Source organism: Cololabis saira, chromosome 15 (genome assembly GCF_033807715.1).
Source record: "Cololabis saira isolate AMF1-May2022 chromosome 15, fColSai1.1, whole genome shotgun sequence".
Lineage (NCBI taxonomy): Eukaryota > Metazoa > Chordata > Actinopteri > Beloniformes > Belonidae > Cololabis > Cololabis saira.
Window position 1 is genome coordinate 16,319,213 of NC_084601.1, and position 22,133 is coordinate 16,341,345.

At 41.7% G+C, this 22,133-nt stretch overlaps 1 long non-coding RNA gene across 1 annotated transcript in view; it reads left to right on the top strand.

Moving 5' to 3' along the window:
- Positions 1–10,527, top strand: part of LOC133461253 (uncharacterized) — a 55,788-nt gene extending 45,261 nt beyond the window's left edge. The window contains exon 3 of the long non-coding RNA XR_009784175.1: positions 10,442–10,527. This is a non-coding gene — a long non-coding RNA (uncharacterized LOC133461253). The remainder of the gene's footprint in view (positions 1–10,441) is intronic.
- The last annotated feature ends 11,606 nt before the right edge of the window (positions 10,528–22,133 follow it).

Sequence of the window (22,133 nt, forward strand, 5' to 3'; positions counted from 1 at the left end):
TTATTTGCATAGAAAGGGGGCAATTTTGCGCCGAATTACCTAATTTGCATGCATGCAAATGGTACCGGCGCAGACTGCCACTATTTGCTTGGCAGCGCAGTTTGTGGAGCAATTCCCCCTTTGCGGGTGCTTTGTGAATTAGACGCTCTCTTTTTGTCTCATTTGCACCGGTTTAGCGGCCGCAAAAGCCGCGCAATCCTTTTGTGGATTTGGCCCTTAGTCTTCTTGTTAAGGACAATCACTCACATATGGTATGAAACACGTTTTTTTAACAACACATATTCCCAAAAACAGATGTAATGGATCACAGAAGAAGTCCACAGACACATCAAGAAGCATTTTGCTCGTCAGCTCATTTTAACCAGAAACCATCCTCACCAATCAACAAGACAATCAAATTATTTAAACATTTTGAAATCTGGCAGTTTTCTCTCAACAGCGATAAACAATTTCCAGCATTTTTATGGAGCTGCCACCTCAAGGAAAAAATAAAATGCAGTATCAGTATAATTTGCTCAAATAGGCTAAGCTCATTTTTGAACTTGTTTTAAAACAGAACAACATGTTACTCATGACTCTCTCAAGAAGACAAGACAAAAACAAATCCTATCTGGCACAATACACAATTTTAATTTTAATTTTCAATATTGAGGAAGTGCATTTAAAAATTTTAAATGCTTTCATTTGGCAAACACAACTTATATATTTAACATCTTATACTTTTTTCTGGACTTTTCTGACTATGCAAACTTGAGTATAATATCAAAATCAATGCCACTAACAAGTTCATGCTCAATGGTCAAGAGAGTAAGTCCAGAGAGCCGTCTCTGTGACATTGTGGTCCTCAGCTCATTTTTAACCCTTTTCAAAACAGAAAACGACCTCTCACCCTCACAGTTAGACACACGCAAGGTTAAAAACAGTCTTAGTGCATCATAAACATTTGGAAATGTTGTCTTAAGTCCATGTCTCTCAAGAGTTTGCAGCAGCTTAACTGTGTATTTAATGTAATGTTAACTGTATTCCAATGATGTGTTGATGCACACTGCAAAATATATATATATATATATATATATATATATATATATATATATATATGTATATATATATATATATATATATATGGACTGCAGCATTTCAAAAAAGTTAACCTCCTCACAGCAATTATCAATGCAATGTTTTTTCAAGTGCACCTGGAGCCCGCTGTATTTGCCGTACATGTTGTTAGCGTTAACGTAACTTTGGCCACAACAGTTTGACAAGTCTAACCCCAAGCCTTGCACCATTTCAATGACAGATTCAGCTATAGGCTTACACCTGTGTGGCTGTGGATGGGCTCAAACCAGGCCAACACATAGTCAGAGCTCAGGGGGCCTGGGTACTAGGCCGGGTAGACCGACGAGACAGATCAGGGGACACTCTAGGGACTGAGCCGACGGGTCAGAGGGACACTCTCGGGACTGAGCAGATGGGGCAGATGGACGTTCTCAGGACTGGGCAGATGGGTGTTCTCGGGACCTTGGGCCGTGGCGCGGGCAGGGACCTTGGATTGGGCTGAGGCGTGAGCCGAGTCCTGGGCAGGGGTCCCTAGGTGCCGGCTGGGGCGCGGACAGAATCCGAGGGGTCGGCTTTGGGGGACACCGGGTCCTCGGCGCCGGCTGAGGTGTGTCCGGGGCCACCGCTGGAATAGGGACGGGTGCGTCCGGGACCACCTCGAGAACAGCGACGGGTGCGTCCGGAACCTGGAAAAAAAACCTGTTTTTCACAATAGGTCCCCTTTAAGACTCCGTGACACAAATTGCTACAATGCTGTCATTATTTTCAAAGGCTTATGTTCAGTTGAAGCCAGTATTAGTTTTGGTAACTAGGCTCCAATTAATCCAGATTTATTCGATTTATGTTGGGAAATCAGGGTGAAAAACTGTCCTAGAGGTGGAAGCTGAGGTGGAGGGGGTTGAGAGCAGCAGTGAACTTGAATGACCTCAGAAAGCATCTGAGAGACAAGCAGCTCTCACCCTTTTATTAGGGTCTTAGAATGAGATGGAGTGACTAGAATGAACCATAGAGAGGGATGAAAGCAAGCATGAACACGTGGCTTGAGATGGCTGCCTAAACGAGCTCCCGCCTAATTTTTTTTGCCCATCCACATTAGTCTAAATACATTTACAATTTGAAGCAGAGTCTGTGGCGGTTCTAAATGATTAAGTTGTAACAATGCCAGGTATAACCATAACAAAAAAAAAATGCATTTACTTTTCATTTGCATTTCAAAGTAACGTTTCAAACTAGACACAAAAACATGTTTTCACAAGCTGGCAGCTCAAGACAGAATATTTGAATTACTCCATGTGGGGGTGTTATATAGAAGCTTGTGCAGAGCAGCAGAATTCCTACTAAAACAATCTAATACTAAAGATTTAATAAATCAAATCCACTACATACAGCGTGACTGTAAGATGGTGAAAGTGACCTATGAAGTAAAGATTTACAGCAGTAAAGACAACACGCTCAAAGAACCGTTCCTCTTCACAGTGTGGGCCAACTTCAAAATAATAAGAAAACAACTATAATTGTATATGCAAATCTGCAATGGGGACACCAATGCCTTTGTATCCTGAATCTGGCTGTCACCAGTTTTAATTAGCCAACTCCCTTTAGTTGAATGTGAATGCAAAGTCCTTATCAGTGGTACAATGGAAACGTGAAGGGACGAACAAGCTGACAAGGCCCTTTAATCAATGGCTGCCACATGGGCACAAAGCAGTGTTTAGCACAAGCTCATTCACATTAGCTGGCCGTGTTGTTGTTTTACTCCAAAGTGTGTGTTTCTACAGGATATTTGACTTTTATTTGTTCCATTGTTTGATTTGATGGCTTCCCGTGTTCGAATTCTGTTAAAGTATCAAACGGTTAACTGAGAAATCAGGGAGTGAGTGTCTGTGTAATACTAAATGTGGTGAAGGGAAATGAAAATTAGCATTCATTCAGCATGAGGACATGAGACGGAGGCCGCAGCAGAGGAACAATAATGAGAGAAAAGAGTTTAATTGCAAACAAATATGAATAACAGCATTTAGTTTTCATCTTTGCAGGAGCCCATGGGTTCAGTTCAGCTACAGTCTGAGCCAAAGACAACAAGTAAGCATGTGTTCGTGCTGTCTGTGTGCACGTTTAGGGAGTCTGATCTCTCTTCTTCACAGTGACACATTCATTTGAGCGCTTGAAGATAAAACAGCGCTGTGCCTATATCAAATATCCTAGTCGTATGATCCCCGAGGCTTCAGCATTCCTGCACCCCATTCAATTCTTAGTGCAGAGTCATATTGAGCCTCCGCTCCAATCAAAGGTCCTCCCTCTTTATTACACTTCATCTCTGATGGCCCACTGAGCCTCAGAGACACAGTACTGTGATGGCTGATTGATGTGCACTCAGGATTCTTATGCCCTTCGCTTCTTTTCCTTCACAACGGAGAACACCTGAAGAGAGGAGGAAGATATTGGCACGCCGAAGCGGCGATTGTAAAAGTGCCTCATATGGTGAGTTGTGTACACGCTTTGATTTAGGGTTTCCCTCAAACCTACTTGTGCGAGTTTGTGAAAATTAGCCCTTTTCCAATTGCTATTCAATATCCTTCACACATCGAACCATGACCACAGATGAGTTAAGAACCCTCAAAAGCTACGTCTCCACTCTCTCTATTAGGCTATATCTGTGTGGTAGGTATGGGTGTTTGTTTCATGTGGCTGTGTGCGCTTGTGTGGTTTGGTAGCAGATTGATGTGTTTGTCTCCCCTTGTTGTTTTCAATCCTTTGTTTCATGCTGCTGTTTGGACAGCATAGGCTAGCTGGAGATGGGAATAAATGGGGCTGTTAGGAGGCATCCGTTATTTGCTGACACAAAGCCATTATCAAAAAACAACTCAGTGTGTGTGTGTGTGAGTATATGAGCATGCGCGTGTGTATGTGTGTATACAGGCACATACAGTAAAGCTATGTTTATGTGATCTCTTGTGGGTAGCAGGTTTTTTGTGTTCTGTATTTAACAATTTATTATCTGTATGTGCTAACAGTCACACCGCTTGTGATATTTTTCTTACAAGCTTGTTAAGAGAAAGGCAGCATCTTTGTTTTTTTGTCAGGCAAATATTCCCCTTTCATAAAATACACTTCCAAGAAAAAAAGGAAAACGCTGTCAGCTGACTTGGTTATTGAAAACAAAATTGCCCCTGACTGTAAAATATGACATTATAAAAGTTTAAATGGCTTTGAGAGAACTTAAAAATAACAGGGCTTTCAATCATGAAAGCTGAAATAAAGTCCAATCAGAATGGTCAGCTATGGTCACAGACTCATTGGTTTGATATTGGAACAAAAATAAAATTACACCATTTCCCCAAGTTTAACTGCTGCATTGAAGACTCATTGCACTGATGATAGGAACCATGGCATCCTGGCAAAATCACAGTCCGTGGTAGCATCAAAGTCAGAAACAGTCATTCACGAAATGCAGTCTTGTGGAAAAGTTATAACCAATTCAATTCATTTATGTGGGAAAGTATGATAAAAAAAGTTTTAGTTTCAGGGTTTTAGTTTCAGTTAAATAGGCCAAGAGATACAACAATATACTTTTTTTTTTTAACCATGCTATTGTTTAATTAAAAACGAAAAACTCATGTGAGCTGCAAAAGTGTAGATCCAGCTTTAGAGGCAGTAATCGGAAGTAGTAGTTTCTATTTTTTGTGGAGGAATCTTGTGCTTTTCCTCTTTCCTGTATTACTCCAATTCACTCATGCACAGCTCTCCCATTTCTATGAATTCAGGTCTTGACTTTCACTAGAATATTCCAAACCCTTGACTTTTTCACTTTTCAGTAGTTCTAACATACAGTTGTTTTGTTGGGGCTTTGGATCATTGTACTGTTGCGTGACCCTAGTTTGACAAAGCTTTAACTTCTCACTGGCCTCACTAACACACTGCAATGTATCCAGGTCCTCCAAAATCCAGGTATCCAGGTACTCCAAAATAACCCCAAATCATTATCGATCCAATCCATCTGATAGGCAGTTTGGTGTTTGTCGGGCATGGCACTGGAAATTAAGGACCAACAACTCCACTTTGGTGTCATCCATTGAGAGAAAAAACATTGTTCTAGAGTTTATTTGGATGCAGTTTTAAAAACCAAACACAAGACGTCCATGGACGTCTTTTCCTGGGTGTTTTATGGTGGGCCCGTCATAGCCCTTATTTATCCCTGAAAAAGACATTCAATATAGGCCTGTCTTTAGCCCATCTGACATGGTCCAGATTTAGCCCCAAAAAAGACGTTTAGAGGTCAATGGACGTCTTTATTTAGATGTAATTTCTATGTCCGGAAAAGACAACTTCTCACTTTTCAGTAATTTTGTTAGTTGTGCTTCCATGTTCCTATGGACAAGAAGGTTTTCTTCTGTTATTTCTCTCATAGAAATTGTAAATTTTATAAACTGGATAATCCTCCTAATCTAACTGGGTGTCATGGACCTTGACATGTAACATACTTGTATTTCCCAGAACATTGCATGCTCTGATCTTGGGTAAATCTTGTTGAAACATAGACTTCTGGAAAGATTAATAACTCTCTTGAAAGCTTAGCATTTGTAGTCTCTTTCACTGAAAACTACTGAATTTGACATTTTTTCAAAAACGTTTTACAACCCTTTTGTATCAACAATTGCATCTCTAAGCCCATTGCTTTCATATTTTCCTCTTTGCGCTGTTGAAACAGACACCTGAATGCTCCAAATGTCAGTTTTTATAAAGGTTTGTTTACGTCAGCCTATCAAGGGCTCATTATCTGCAGCATCTTGCTACAACATACCCTCCTATTTCCCACATGACTTCATTTTTTGCTAAATAGTCATTATGATTTTTTAACAGGCCTTTTTTTTGTAGACATCTGTCATTTTATCCCCAGTACACTGACGACAGCTGACTTATATGTAAATGATGATGTTTTTGTGTTGATATCTGCAGCAGATGCACTTGCATTGCTGTCAGTACAGAGTCATTGACAGATACCCAGTAAGTGTTGTGTTGCATGCACATTTGGTCATGAATTCTCTAGAGGATTATCTACTCTATTTACATCACCTGCAACAGATATTTTCCAGACTTACCGCTTCGGCGCTAACATAGTAAAGTATCCACAAAGTCTGTTCTTCTCAATTTGGAAGTTTCTACACATCAGGGCAAACGGCTTTAATAACGCAACATGCATCTTAAAAAATGGCTTGTGGAACTATGCTGGTAAGATGGTGATTTTTCTCGTTATTGGATGTTCATGAAGTTGGTGTTTTGCAGAGGTGTATAATCCAGGTGCCATAAAGTAAAAATCCAGTCCAGCAGTCGTTCCAACCAATCACTAAACCAGTTCCTCTGAAGGTAGATGTAGGTAGGTCGTTAGTGAAAACCCCTGTTCTAAATGTAAAGGCTGATCCAGAAACATGGCAGGGTTTTTACTTCATGGCACCTGGATTATACACCTCTGGTGTTTTGATGACAGTAGCAGAGAGAACAGTCCAACATGTCAACCCAAAATATCTTGCAGTTGTTGGAAAAAGTTAAAATTTAGTGCCTGAATTTGCCTTCTACCGATCACAGTCTCACTTCCACTAACAGAAGCTTACTGTGTTGGTTTTGAATGTAAGTGGGACTCTGGAATAGGGATGCAAATTATCGATTATTTCATTAATTGACAGTTGATAACCTTATCGATCGATCATCAATTAGTTGATAAGAGGCGTTTTTCCCCCATCTGAGATACAAACATAATTTTTTTTGCTTATATAAAATACAAAGGACATTTTAATGTATTCCTTAATCAAATATTTATTTGATACAAAAGTAACAAAAAGACATTTTTGTACCACAAGGAATATAATATAAAGTGCACTTCAAGGCTATTAGTAGTAGCAGCAGCCATAATAGTGTCATTTGTGTCAAGCAAATTTTAAGTTCTAGTTACGTTTTAAGTTAGAGTTTTGGCAGTGTTCAAAATAAAATGATGAGACCTGCTGTATTGGAGCACATTTTCTTTTAGTTAAAACTGTAGCGGGAACAGATGTTTAGAGAAACCTATGTATGTACCGGGTGAAGGCTGATTTATGGTCCGCGTTACAACAACGCAGAGCCTACGCCATAGGCTACGGCGGCGGCTCTGCGTCGATTTAAGGCGGAACCATAATTCAGGCTTTAGGGGAGCATATCGGAGAACAACCAGAAGAATATAGAGTGGATTAAAAATAAAAGTTAAGCACTGAGCTACATGTGTCTCCCGTCTGGGCCATTGCAGACTCATTGCCTGAGCATGTTACTAAAACCAAACATATCCGCCGTCTCTTTCTTCTAACTTTATGTGCGCGCCGCGGCGCGTTGTGTCGCATTAAATGTGGTCCGGGCGTAATACCAGCTGGTGAAATTGAACGAAAAAAATAAATAAATAGATTAATTGTAATCGTTAATTTTAATCGGGTAATTTCATAACGGCAATTAATCGAAAATCGAATAATTGTTAACATCCCTACTCTGGAACCGTAAAAGGTCCTGGAAAAATCCCCATGACAATGTGTAAAGGGTGGGCAAAGCATTGCTGTTCTGCAACACAGCGATGTTAAAACTGGACAGAAACAGGTCTAACACTCAGTAGACCAGTAAATAGATAAACATCAACAAAATGACACAATGTTCCCAGTTTGAAGATTTCTAATCTAGCAAGAACAGAGAAGCAACAAAGAAACTCCCAACATTCTTGCAACTTTTCCAAAGTGACTGACAGAAACAATACTGAGTCTAAGGTGTTCCCCTGACCTTTGCATTTGTATTTTCACTCCTCCATGACAACAGAGACTCTGTCCGTCACATATCATTATTGACATTTTACTATGAGATGATGCAGCGGTAAAAAAGTTATCTGATGGACATGCAATCCATGGGAATACATCAGTTGCAAATGAGGATATTGATATAACCATGAGTCAGAGTTTCAGTATCGTTGGGGTTTGGCACTGAAAGTGCGTGACCTTGTTTAATTCTCTGGTCAGTCTGAAATATATTCAAGTACTCGAATGAAAAGGTCAGTTTGCAGAACTCACAATAACCTCTCAGTCCAAGTGAATGCACTGTTAACGCCATAAGGGGGGGCTGCACAAGAAAAGTCTGCTCATTATAATAAGATGCGTGAAATCAAATGGCATAGAGCCAGGGGCGGAGCAGGGGTCCCAGCCTAGGGGGGGCGAAGCATTCTAGATGGGCCCTTGTGGCCTAAACATCCCCGTTAAAACATAATCGCTAAAAAAATGCCACAGATCAGCCCCTATGACACACAACCACAGCAGCAGGCGACACGGTCAGAACCATCACATGAGGTTCTAGCACCATGGATTTACCAGTCATTATGTCAAACCTAATTATAAGCCTAATGCAGACTTTAAGATATAAGTATCAAACTGGAGATAAAAATCGAGTGACATCCAGTGATGTCTATGGAAGCTCATTTCCGCCAGTAAAAGAAAAAAATAAGACGAAATGTTAGCCTTAAAAATAAAAATATCCCCACGGTACTGTAAGTCATAATTATGACATAAAAAGTCATAATTTCAACTTTTTATCTCATACTTTCCACTTTCTATCTCATACTTTCAACTTTTTATCTCATAATTATGACCTTCTATCTCATAATTTCGACTTTCTATCTCATAATTTCGACTTTCTATCTCATAATTTCGAATTTTATCTCATAATTATGACTTATCGTGGGGATATTTTTATTTTTAAGGATAAGTTTTCATCTTAGCCATAGATGTCGGATCCGAGTAGCACAATTCAGACACACGTGTTCAACCTACACAACAGTTTACAATGTGCGACGACATGTATTTAACACAATGACGGCGCGACACGGCGGTCAAACAGCAACAAACAATATAGGAAAGGCCATATATTCAGCGTCATGACAATGTTCTCAGAAATATAATTAATATTATGACAGCTTACCAATGATAGTTTCATCCAGCGATGGGCAGAGAACCACAACAAAACATATTTCCATCCAGGGGGGGGGTACCCATTTAACGATCAGCCGGTTCTTCATCGCCGCAAACCTTTCAATCATTTTGCGCTCATCAATGGCGTTGTCCCTCTCGATTGAGAGCAAGGTGAGGTTTGAGGCATCGTCCATGCAGCCCGGAGATAGTTTTTAATCATTTCAGCCTGCTGAAACTCAGCATGACTTTCCTGCTACTTCTGATGCAACAACTGGCTAAAGGCTGATTTATGGTTCCGCGTTACACCAACGCAGAGCTTACGGCGTAGGGTACGCGGCGACGCGTACCCTACGCCGTAGGCTCTGCGTTGGTGTAACGCAGAACCATAAATCAGGCTTAAAAGTAAACAGACGACATGCGCGCACGAACCCGTGCATGACAGGCGGACACACAAGGGGAGAAGGGACTATTTGTCATGGTTTGGTTTGCTAGGACCCAAGTGCAGGCGAGCAGGAGCCAGGAGTTGCAACAAAAAAAGGGTTTAATTTAACAAAGGCAAAAACAAAGCTCTGCTGGGCAGGATCAAGACAAAAACCAGGATCAGAAAAACTGCGAGGAGACATGGAGGAAGAAACAGTACGGTCCGACAGGGGACAAAGGAATGACAAGACAAGATATACTGTGCGGATAACGAGAAATGACGAGACACAGGTGCAGACACAATCAGGGCAGATGGGACACAGGCGGGGCAAGACAGAAACTGAAGGCTGGGGGGAATGTCAACCATGGCACTATTTCTTTCATTTTTATTTTTTAAACACCTTTATCCTTATGAACGCAATTGTTATATAGTCCAACTTTCCTTATTTTATTCAGAACACTTTTTTTTTCTCTTCGGCGTGGGCCCCCCGGAGCAGTGGGCCCGGGGCGGCCGCCCCCTCTGCCCCCCCGCCTGCTCCGCTAGTGCATAGAGCTAATAAGAAGTAAATGACAATTTTTTACTTTACTACACTACTGTTGATCATTCATCTACTATTTTTCCAAGTATGGCACATTTTTCTCTTGCATTGTAGTTTGGAACTAAATTATTCAAAAAGGACAAGACTGATTTAGATGCCTTTGTGACTATGTGCACTGTTGTTTGCCTTAACATGTTTATTTGGCAAGAGACAGATTGTGCAGCAGTGGTTTATGGTGCTTCATTAAAATAAATGGCCTCTGACATAATTTGGTTGGTGAATATATAAAGGCGGCTCTTCCTTTGGTTTATTTTTTATTTTTTCACTCTTCAGTATCTGAATTTGTCCTAAGTAGCAGGGATTATTCTATTGATCTGTCAGCAGCGAGGTTGAGCCTTATTCCTCTGCTAGATATACAGTATTCATTACAAAGCCTACACTAATTCTTGCTTCTATTTTCAGTTCCAGACATTTTTCAGGCAATCTTGCAATTACCCTGTCATGGTAGTATGGGTGGACACTTCTGCAGATTAGAACAAGGAGGTGGGTTTGCATGTCCACAGTTACTAGTATGAGAGTATGAGAATGTCTTAACTCTAAAGATCATTGGGTATGATGTCACCAAGATTTTCTGGGAGAGACCACATGTGAAAAACATGCCTTCATTTGTGATTCTAAATTGAATGCATTTGTGTGTTTTTCTTTTTCCTATGGACAGCTTGGACTGATGACCCTTATGACCCTGAGCAGGATAACGCAGGTAAGGGAAAATGATGGATGGATGTTTTCATCTGTGAAATAAAAACAGGGTCAATTATAAAGTTCCAACACCGATCAGCTGCTGCAGGTAAAATGAATAACATTGATTACTCCACTAAAAATAAAACCTTTCAAAGGTCTAGACTAGAGCATCTCCGTGTGTGTGTGTGTGTGGGGGGGGGGGGGTGCCTTCAGTGCCTTCTCAATGTGGCCTAGTCTAGGCAGAATTTCTGAAAATGTGCTTATTTAAAGTGCTGAAGGCATTTTGTGAATATTTATAATATACAACATTTCTAGGGGTATTAAGGGGTGCTGAATCCAAATCTGTTGTATATGAAGCTCAAAAATGTCCCAAAATGCTTCAAAATTGAGAAATCCAACATGGCAAGACAGGCTGAAATCTATTTTTCAGTACATCTTTTTGACTAAAGAAGGTACAAACATGAATTAAAAGTGCTTTTGTACGTTTTCCTACATGGGCAATTCGATGCCATATTCAGAATTGAGATGTAATGTGAAGAAACTGCTTTGATATTGCAAATATAGTTGTTTTTAACTATGAATAAACTCAGTTATTATTATTATTATTATTAGGCTACTTTTACTTACTTTGTATTTTGTTTTGAGGTAAAATGTATCAAATGTGCTGGAATGGAACCTTTGCCATCCCCAATATCACCCCACCCCACCCCCCAAGCTTAGCTTTTCTCTCACCTCTCAGAACGGCTGATCAGAAACATGAGACAGCTAACAGGTAAAGTCATGTCCAGTGTATATTTTGATAATGTGACATGTTTTCTGTAGTTTAAATAATCGCAGTATATATTTTAGCATTTTTGATCACTAAAAGAAGCCTAACTAGCTAATGTTAGCCAGCTAGTTGCTGGGATTAGCTAACGTTAGTGGCTAGCTAACATTACTGGCTCAATGAGCTAGCTAAATAAAAACATATCGATGTCTTAGACTTTGCATTCGTATTCTAAGAAAACTCACTCTTTCTTGTAGGTCTGAATTAGTCAATTGGCGACAGAAATCATGGTTGAAGCAATAGATTATACCCAAGAAAGCTTAATGTCCTCGGACCCACAGTTATGCATCATTGTTCAGATGGCTGTGTGAAACAGTCTGCTACTACTACACCACTGAATGGCCGCTCTGTGATTCCTCTTTGGTGCAGGTATGATATTCGTCATTGCCTTGGGGATATTGAGGGTTTCTGACTTGGAGTAAAGATCAATTCCTTCAAGGAGATCACCTTCAGGTGGACCACATTGCCAGGCGGCCACTTGAGTGGCATGGAATGTCCCTTTTCCGTCCAGAGTGTATTCGTTGATGTCAACATTGTCCGCTGAGAAATGAACAAAGCGACCCTTGATCAGATTTTGTGGAACAACGGCACCATCATCCCCCATGGTCTCCAAGGTCGTCTTAGCCAGTGCAGTGTCAAGTTTGATTACCTCACGGTAACTCATAACATGACCTGCCTGGTGAAACATGTTCACCAACTCCTTCGAACGTGTAGCTTGATGAAGGGTACTGGCCAGTCCTATGTGCTTCGGAGTGAGGAACTTGTCTCCACTAGCTGTGTACATAAGATCCTGTGCAATGCTGAGGATCTTCGGCAGGAGTGTCCCCCCTTATGATCCAGGTCCTGCTCAAGGTTTCTTCCCTCCTAAAGGGGAGTTTTTCCTTGCCACTGTTTGGCTTAAGGCTTTTCTCCCACTAGGGGAGTTTTTACCTGCCATTGTTTATGTAATATGTGCTTGGGGGTTTATGTTCTGGGTCTCTGGAAAGCGTCTAGAGACAACATCTGTTGTATTAGACACTATATAAATGAAATTGAATTGAATTAAGCTGTCGTTCGGCTGTGTTATTATCATAATTTTCAACGTCATCCCCCAGCAGGCGCTGACCACCTAGTAACAAGTTGAGGAACATGTACAAGAAACCTGCTTTTTCCTTGCCACTGTTTGGCTTAAGGCTTTTCTCCCACTAGGGGAGTTTTTACCTGCCATTGTTTATGTAATATGTGCTTGGGGGTTTATGTTCTGGGTCTCTGGAAAGCGTCTAGAGACAACATCTGTTGTATTAGACACTATATAAATGAAATTGAATTGAATTAAGCTGTCGTTCGGCTGTGTTATTATCATAATTTTCAACGTCATCCCCCAGCAGGCGCTGACCACCTAGTAACAAGTTGAGGAACATGTACAAACTGTTGGGTATGCTGTCTATTGCTCTGTTTTCACTGATGTCTATCCCCTCTTGTTTTGGATGTGAGATCATATTTCTTCGGATATGCAATGCCACATGGACCATGTTCAGGAACATATCTTGATCCTTATGTTTGAATGTAGGAATACTCTATGAATATTGGAGGTGTCATCTTTCACCATTGCTGATACTGGAATGTGCCGGTATTTGGATGGAACCAAGACGGTACAAGGTTAATTTCGAGGCTGATCATGCAGTACAACAAAGTCGTATATGCCCTCAAGACGATCAGCTATTTGTTCCTTGAAGGAGTTCCTTCGGCTTAGAAATCTAGATGGTATATCTAATTGAGCCTCATTAGCTAGTGTAGAGTACCGGTCCCACACATGTACAAGATCCAGAATATCCGCTTGCTTTGCTGATTGTTCAAGTTCTTGGCAGATCCACTCTAATGGCATTTCCGTGCTCGGAAGTGACTCCATGCGTTTAGTCCTACGTTCAAACCTGTTTTTGCAAGTCATGTGATAACTTCCTTCTGCAGCTATAAGATCATTTACTCAAGCTAGTCGCACTCTTAAGAATGAATCACACTTTACTGCTTGTAGGATTCTGTTGCTGACTTTCATTTCTTGTATGAGATGTAGTTTTTCTTTCTGATCTTGGTGGCAAAAGATACTCTGCTTCCAATCTATTGGAGGTATTTTGCTCGGTAGACTAAAATTTTGCGGAGTTGGGGTGGATGCAGACGAACTTTGTTTGGTATCTTTTTTCTGCCTTCAATTTCCTTTCTATTTCATGTTTATTCATGTATTTTGCTCGGCAGTTCCTATGCCATAAGAATTGCTGAGGCAACTCTCCTTGAAGTATCTCAGTAAGTCGATTGGTTGCATCTCAGAAATTGTCATGATGTAATTTCATCCGGAGTTGTCTTATAGTGTCAGCTGACTGGAGGCCATCCTTACTAACTGTCATGAGATTTTGCTTATTGTCTTCCTGGCATATGATGTATAACTGTGGGTCCGAGGACATTGAGCTTTCTTGGGTATAATCTATTGCTTCAGCCATGGTTTCTGTCGCCAATTGACTAATTCAGACCTACAAGAAAGAGTGAGTTTTCTTAGAATAGAATGCAAAGTCTAAGACATCGATATGTATTTATTTAGCTAGCTCATTGAGCCAGTAATGTTAGCTAGCCACTAACGTTAGCTAATCCCAGCAACTAGCTGGCTAACATTAGCTAGTTAGGCTTCTTTTAGTGATCAAAAATGCTAAAATATATACTGCGATTATTTAAACTACATAAAAAATGTCACATTATCAAAATATACACTGGACATGACTTTACCTGTTAGCTGTCTCATGTTTCTGATCAGCCGTTCTGAGAGGTGTGAGAAAAGCTAAGCTTGGGGGGTGGGGTGGGGTGATATTGGGGATGGCAAAGGTTCCATTCCAGCACATTTGATACATTTTACCTCAAAACAAAATACAAAGTAGGTAAAAGTAGCCTAATAATAATAATAATAATTGAGTAATTATTCATAGTTAAAAACAACTATTTTTGCAATATCTAAGCAGTTTCTTCACATTACATCTCAATTCTGAATATGGCATCGAATTGCCCATCTAGGAAAACTTACAAAAGCACTTTTAATTCATGTTTGTACCTTCTTTAGTCAAAAAGATATACTGAAAAATAGATTTCAGCCTGGCAGTGGCCATGTTGGATTTCTCAATTTTGAGGCATTTTGGGACATTTTTGAGCTTCATATACAGCAGATTTGGATTCAGCACCCCTTAATACCCCTAGAAATGTTGTATATTATAAATATTCACAAAATGCCTTCGGGGTTCTGATTTTGTGAAAATTGATAGACAAATTCATAGACAAATATAAATAACATAAAAAAATTACGTCACTTACCGCTGACTCGTGTGCAGTTGACGGGTCCATACTGTGGGAACTGATCCTTTTATGAGGGTAAATGTCGAGGCAAAACCTAATTTTTACTGTCCCCTCGTTGTGGAAACAGCCACCGCTTCTGAACAATGGCCGCCACCGCTTCCGGCCGGCGGAGAGAGTTGTGGGCGTGGTTTCAGCAGCGGAGGCCGAACCTCTGCGCCTATGGTGACGTCACCATAGGTGCAGAATCGAAACGGCTCGTAGAAGCCACATGACACTGGAAGATCCAGCAGGGCGGGGGGTACAGACCTTGCAGATTTTCATGGGATTTCATCTTCCCTGTGTTGGCAGGGTGAGGGGAGACCACTTTATATATGTTAAAACAAGAAAAAACGTGTTTTTCATAATAGGTCCCTTTTAAGCCAAACAGTGGCAAGAAAAACTCCCCTTTAGGAGGGAAGAAACCTTAAGCAGGACCAGGCTCATAAGGGGGGCCCATCCTGCCGAAAGCCAGACTGCGGGGGTCGGGGACGTCAGCAGCACACAGCAGGCATGTGGAAGCAGCAGCGGGATGACCAAAGGGGGGTGGGGGACCGCAGGCAGGTGGAAGCCGCAGCGGGATGACCAGAGGTGGAAGCAGCAACGGGATGACCGGGGGGGGGGGGGGGGCGGCGCTGGGGGGTTGGGGGCCAGTATGCAGCTCCCGAAGCTCCGGCCTGCAAACATGCACAAAAGAGAAAAAAGGTGGGCCAGCACAAGAAACTGCAGGAACGATGGAAAAAAATGATGGCTATGAGATACTTATAATAAATAAAAATGGAAATGGAGAAGAGAGGAAGGGAAGAGGAGAAGAGAAGAAGGGTGAGAGGCACCGCCCAGTGGATCATGTCGGTGCCCCCCTGCAATCATTTGAACAACGTACACACACGTTGTGCTTAACGTCAGTGGCGGTGCATCCTGCTCTCAGGCTACCATCACCGCAATCTATCGCAATCATATCTTTATAAACAAAAATCAGTAGGCTGCTGTTGGATTTATTTTATTTACTGTTAGAATTGGACAGTCATCACCACTGTGAGTAAGTTACTTTTGATAAATATTTTCCCTCACTCTCACCGTCTTTCGCAGCTCCATTCCTTTAGGAATAGTTTTAAGTTATATTTTGGCAAAACCTGTCAGTCCTAAGTTTATTATATTTTTGGTTGAGTGTTTAGTATGATTGTGTTTTTGGATTTTTCATTTTTTATTTTGGAACGAAAGAGCGTTGTGTTTTCGGGCGTCGGCTCTGCTGCTTATGCAATTTGAACTGCCAATTTATCTGCCCAAAGAGTTGGACTGTTCTTAAAATAAATATTTTATTGAGGAACAACAACTGTGTATTTTGTATTTTCGTTGTATTTTGTAATATGAAAAACATAATGATTAATCGATAATTGATCGTTAATTTCCCTGATCGTCGATGAAGGAAATTTCATCGAATGCCCATCCCTAGTTGAAAGTAAAGATGTGTGAATTCCTAGGAGGTCCACGTCCATCCCTGTCAATGGGTGGATTCCTGAATCTTCTCAGGAAATAAAATCCTGTTGCTAGCTCTTCTATATGTAGGAAATACATACAGCATTGCTTTATTGACTGCATACACACAGCTGTTTCTATGTTTTTGCATGCTTCTTCTCAGCTATTTGTTCCATCTATGGATGGAAATTACAGGAAAAAGTATGTTTTATTCCAGGGATCAAAGGACTAAGGTTTACATACGATTCATGTTTTTTTTAACTGTTATATTTCACAACATGGCAGTCTGTCTTTACTTTTTTTTTAATGCTCGCTATTAATTTCAGATATTACTTGGCGCTCGTTTCACTGGCAGGATTATTACATTTGTTTACCGACAGCACACGACTTGCTAAATGGACCTGGACTAAAGAATACTGGCTGTAAGCACCTGTACACCACTGAAAAGTGCCCTCAAGATTTAAGACTCAAGGTAGCCTGATTGCAAGAATGATGTTTCCTTTTGTCCTATCTGGACATTTTGCCACACATGAATAATTTTACCTTTTGAATAAAGTGGTAGCAGAATGTGTGTGCCTTATATTTGCAATTAAAATGGCCACACTCCAAAAATGTATTTCTAAGAAAGTTAAAAAAAAGCCTTGTTTCAAGTAAACGGAAGACTATTTAGAGTGGTTATCAATATTTTCGTCACAGAAATTTTTCTTCACCTCATTGGAATATATATTTTTGCTTAAAATGGGACAATTTTGACTACATTTATCTAATATTAGGCTTACTGTATTTCTAGCAGGTTTTTTGCAGTGCAGCGTTTAAATAGATTAAATGAATAATTTGCACCATGATTTTCATTACGCGAACCAAATACTGGCATTATATGTTTCTAGAACAATGATACACATATGTGGAGACACAGGTTAACTGACAACTGACAACCAGGAACAGCAGGTGATGCACAAAGGGTGTGAATTTTGTAAAATTAGATTTTTTGAAAGAATTATTTATACTTCTTTAAACCATCAAATGGCATTAAGAGATTTCTAAGAGCTTTTTTTCCATACTCTCTAAGGAACTCTGTCATGCCAGAAGTTTTCTTTAAATGTTCTGTTTCCTGGTTGGCTGAGCCTGACCAGGTCTGAAATTTAACTGTGAGCTTAATGGTATTTATATTTTTTTGGGGGGGCGGGTCAGTGTTCAGAAATGTATTCACTGTCCTTTCTCACACACTGCCACACCTGGAGGGAAAATAATGTAGAGTAAAGATAAGGCTTTTGCTGAGTAGGACTGCAATGGTCCATCCATTTAAACGTAATGGACTCTAAAAACATGCTTCAATTCATAAAGTGTTTGATGCACTTTCCTTTTTCACTCCTGAACTGATGACAATAGCAATATGAGGTGAGATGGGAATCAATCGAGAGAGTGGGTGTAGAGAAAAACTGGTAAATATGTCAAAAAATCAGATAGACGTGAAAAAAAGCTGCAATAGAAGGGGAATGAGCAGCCGACAAAAGTGTTGAGAATGAAATGTATTCATCAGGCTCACACAGACTGAAGCAAATAACTTATACTATAGCGTGAAGCCGGTCTTGGATATCTTTCTGATTCTAATTATTGATTGATTATTTTGATTTCTACTGGCCTTTATTATGACATTCTGTTTTTAACAAATATTTTATCATCTGTGTGTTTATTGTTACCTTAATTTCTAGCAGTATTTTTGATAATAAACGGTGTAATTTGTGCTCGACCTGTGTATTTGCATAAATTATCACTGAAGGCAGACACTATTATAAATACATATACCAAGAATAATGTTGGCTCATGAAACCTAAAAGGACCCCGTTAACATTTTTAGGGCCCGAGCACTGACAGTGCTCGTAGGATCTGTATCTGTAGGATTTATTAGGGCCCGAGCACCTTCAGTGCGAAGGCCCTATTGTATCTGTAGGAATTATTTGTATTTTTTTTATTATTAGGGCCCGAGCACTTGCAGTGCGAAGGCCCTATTGTATCTGTAGGAATTATTAGGGCCCGAGCACTTGCAGTGCGAAGGCCCTATTGTAATTGCAGGAATTATTCTTCTTCTTCTTATTGTTCTGACAAAAGGAAGGCCTTTTTGCCCCCCTAAAAGTGCCCAAAAAGTCACCAAATTTTGCATGCAAGCCAGGTCTGGCGAAAAATTTGATATTTAATGGTTTGCATTAATGGGCGTGGCAAAATGGCTCAACAGCGCCCCCTTGAAAACTTTGTGCCTCAAGCCCCACAATGCGGTTTGTCGTACATGCACGAAAATCGGTACACACCTGTATCATGGCACAACTTAAAGAAAAGTGTCTGGGCGTCATGTCGAGAAACCGAACAGGAAGTCGGCCATTTTGAATTAATCGCGTCATTTTGGCGAAATTGATGCCTTCCTTCGGCAGTTAATACGGCCCGAACCGTAACGTGCACCCAGGTGTGTTATACATCAAAATGTGCGTCTCCATCCTGCGACTACGCGCATTACTTTTCTCTTTCAAAAGCGTTACCGTAGCGACGCTAGACGCCAAAAAGTGCGCCCACCCTTCATCTGATCGGTTCAGACAGAAAAAACTTTGTGCCTCAAGCCCCACAATACGGTTTGACGTACATGAACGAAAATCGGTACACACCTGTATCATGTCGCAACTTAAAGAAAAGTCTCTTGGTGCCATGGCCGAAACCGAACAGGAAGTCGGCCATTTTGAACATTCTGAATTAATCGCGTAATTTTGGAGCAATATATGCCATTCCTTCGAGAATTAATACGGCCCGAACCGTATCGTGAACCCAGATGTGTTATACATCAAAATGTGCGTCTCCATCCTGCGACTACGCGCATTACTTTTCTCTTTCAAAAGTGTTACCGTGGCAACGCTAGACGCCAAAAGGCACGGCCCCCCTTCATCTGATTGGTCCATATTTGATAGTTCCCCAAAAGTCACCAAATTTTGCACCCAAGTCAGGCCTGGCGAAAAATTTGATATTTCATGGTTTGTATTAATGGGCGTGGCAAAATGGCTCAACAGCGCCCCCCGGAAAACTTTGTGCCTCAAGCCCCACAATACGGTTTGACGTACATGCACGAAAATCGGTACACACCTGTATCATGTCACAACTTAAAGAAAAGTCTCTTGGCGCCATGGCCGAAACCGAACAGGAAGTCGGCCATTTTGAATTAATTGTGTAATTTTGGCGCAATTTATGCCATTCCTTCGGCAATTAATACGGCCCGAACCGTAACGTGAACCCAGGTGTGTTGTACATCAAAATGTGCGTCTCCATCCTGCGACTACGCGCATTACTTTTCTCTTTTAAAAGTGTTACCGTGGCGACACTAGACGCCAAAAGGCGCACCCCCCTTCATCTGATTGGTCCATATTTGATAGTTCCCCAAAAGTCACCAAATTTTGCATGCAAGCCAGGCCTGGCGATAAATTTGATATTTCATGGTTTGCATTAATGGGTGTGGCCTAACGACTCAACAGCGCCCCCTAGAATACTTTTCTCTGCCATAACTTTTGAAAGGTTTGACATAGAGAGTCGTGGGTGGCGTCATGGGACTCGGTATTGAGTCCTTGACCATAATTGGTGAAAATTAGCCCTGCCCCTTCTTCTGATTGGTTGTCCCTATTTCCTGCTATAACTTTTGAATGTTTTGACATAGAGAGTCGTGGGTGGTGTCATGGGAATCTCTAATGAGTCCTTATGCTTCGTTGGCCTTAATTAGCCCCGCCCCTTCTTCTGATTGGTTGTTCCTTTTTTCTGCTATAACTTTTGAATGGTTTGACATAGAGAGTCGTGGGTGGTGTCATCAGATACTGTATGGAGTCCTTGACCTTCATTGGCCTGAATTAGCCCCGCCCCTTCTTCTGATTGGTTGTCCCGATTTTCTGCTATAACTTTTGAATGGTTTGACATAGGAAGTCGTGGGTGGTGTCATTTCTGATATGCTTATAGGGGGCGGTGGCCGTGAGTGCGAGGGCCCGTTCATCGCTGCTTGCAGCTTTAATTCTTTTTCTTCTTCTTCTTCTTCTTCTTATTGTTCTGACAAAAGGAAGGCCTTTTTGCCCCCCTAAACGTGCCCAAAAAGTCACCAAATTTTGCATGCAAGCCAGGCCTGGTGAAAAATTTGATATTTAATGGTTTGCATTAATGGGCGTGGCAAAATGATTCAACAGCGCCCCCTTGAAAACTTTGTGCCTCAAGCCCCACAATGCTGTTTGTCGTACATGCACGAAAATCGGTACACACCTGTATCATGGCCCAACTTAAAGAAAAGTCTCTGGGCGTCATGTCAAGAAACCGAACAGGAAGTCGGCCATTTTTAATTAATCGCGTCATTTTGGCGAAATTTATGCCTTCCTTCGGCAGTTAATACGGCCCGAACCGTAACGTGCCCCCAGGTGTGTTATACATCAAAATGTGCGTCTCTAGCCTGCGACTATGCGCATTACTTTTCTCTTTCAAAAGCGTCACCGTGGCGACGCTAGACGCCAAAAAGCGTGCCCACCCTTCATCTGATTGGTTCAGACAGAAAAAACTTTGCGCCTCAAGCCCCATAATACGGTTTGACGTACATGAACGAAAATCGGTACACACCTGTATCATGGGACAACTTAAAGAAAAGTCTCTTGGCGCCATGGCCGAAACCGAACAGGAAGTCGGCCATTTTTAATATTCTGAATTAATCGCGTAATTTTGGAGCAATACATGCCATTCCTTCGAGAATTAATACGGCCCGAACCGTATCGTGAACCCAGATGTGTTATACATCAAAATGTGCGTCTCCATCCTGCGAATACGCGCATTACTTTTCTCTTTCAAAAGTGTTACCGTGGCGACGCTAGACGCCAAAAGGCGCAGCCCCCTTCATCTGATTGGTCCATATTTGATAGTTCCCCAAAAGTCAATTCAATTCAATTCAATTTTATTTATATAGCGTCTAATACAACAGAGTTGTCTCTAGACGCTTTACAGAGACCCATACCCAGAACATGACCCCCGAGCAGTTATTACAAAAACAATGGCAGGTAAAAACTCCCCTAGTGGGAGAAAAACCTTAAGCCAAACAGTGGCAAGGAAAAACTCCCCTTTAGGAGGGAAGAAACCTTGAGCAGGACCAGGCTCATCAGGGGGGACCCTCCTGCCGAGGGCCAGACTGGTGGGTCAGGGACGGCAACAGCACAGCAGGCAGGTGGAAGCAGCAACGGGATGACCGGGGGTGGGGACCGCAGGCCAGCACACAGCTCCCGAAGCTCCGGCCCAATCAGCAAGTCCCAGGTTGGGGTGCAGTGTCAGGAAAAGACTTGTGCTCCGTAATGCAAGCTACAAGCCACCCACGGCCACCTGCAGGACAAAAGAGAGAAAAGGGAGGAGAAGGGGGGGCCAGCAACGGGATGACCAGGGGTGGGGACCGCAGGCCAGCACGCAGCTCCCGAAGCTCCGGCCCAATCATCAAGTCCCAGGTTGGGGTGCAGGGTCGGGGAAAGGTTGAGAAGGGGCAGGGCCAGGGAGAGGAGTCTTGAGGGACGAACATTCTCCCCCGCCCAAAAGGGGCCGTTACCCTGCCCCCCTCACTCCCACACTGCAGGTTCCGGTGTCACCAAATAAGTCACCAAATTTTGCACGCAAGCCAGGCCTGGCGATAAATTTGATATTTCATGGTTTGCATTAATGGGCGTGGCAAAATGGCTCAACAGCGCCCCCCGGAAAACTTTGTGCCTCAAGCCCCACAATACGGTT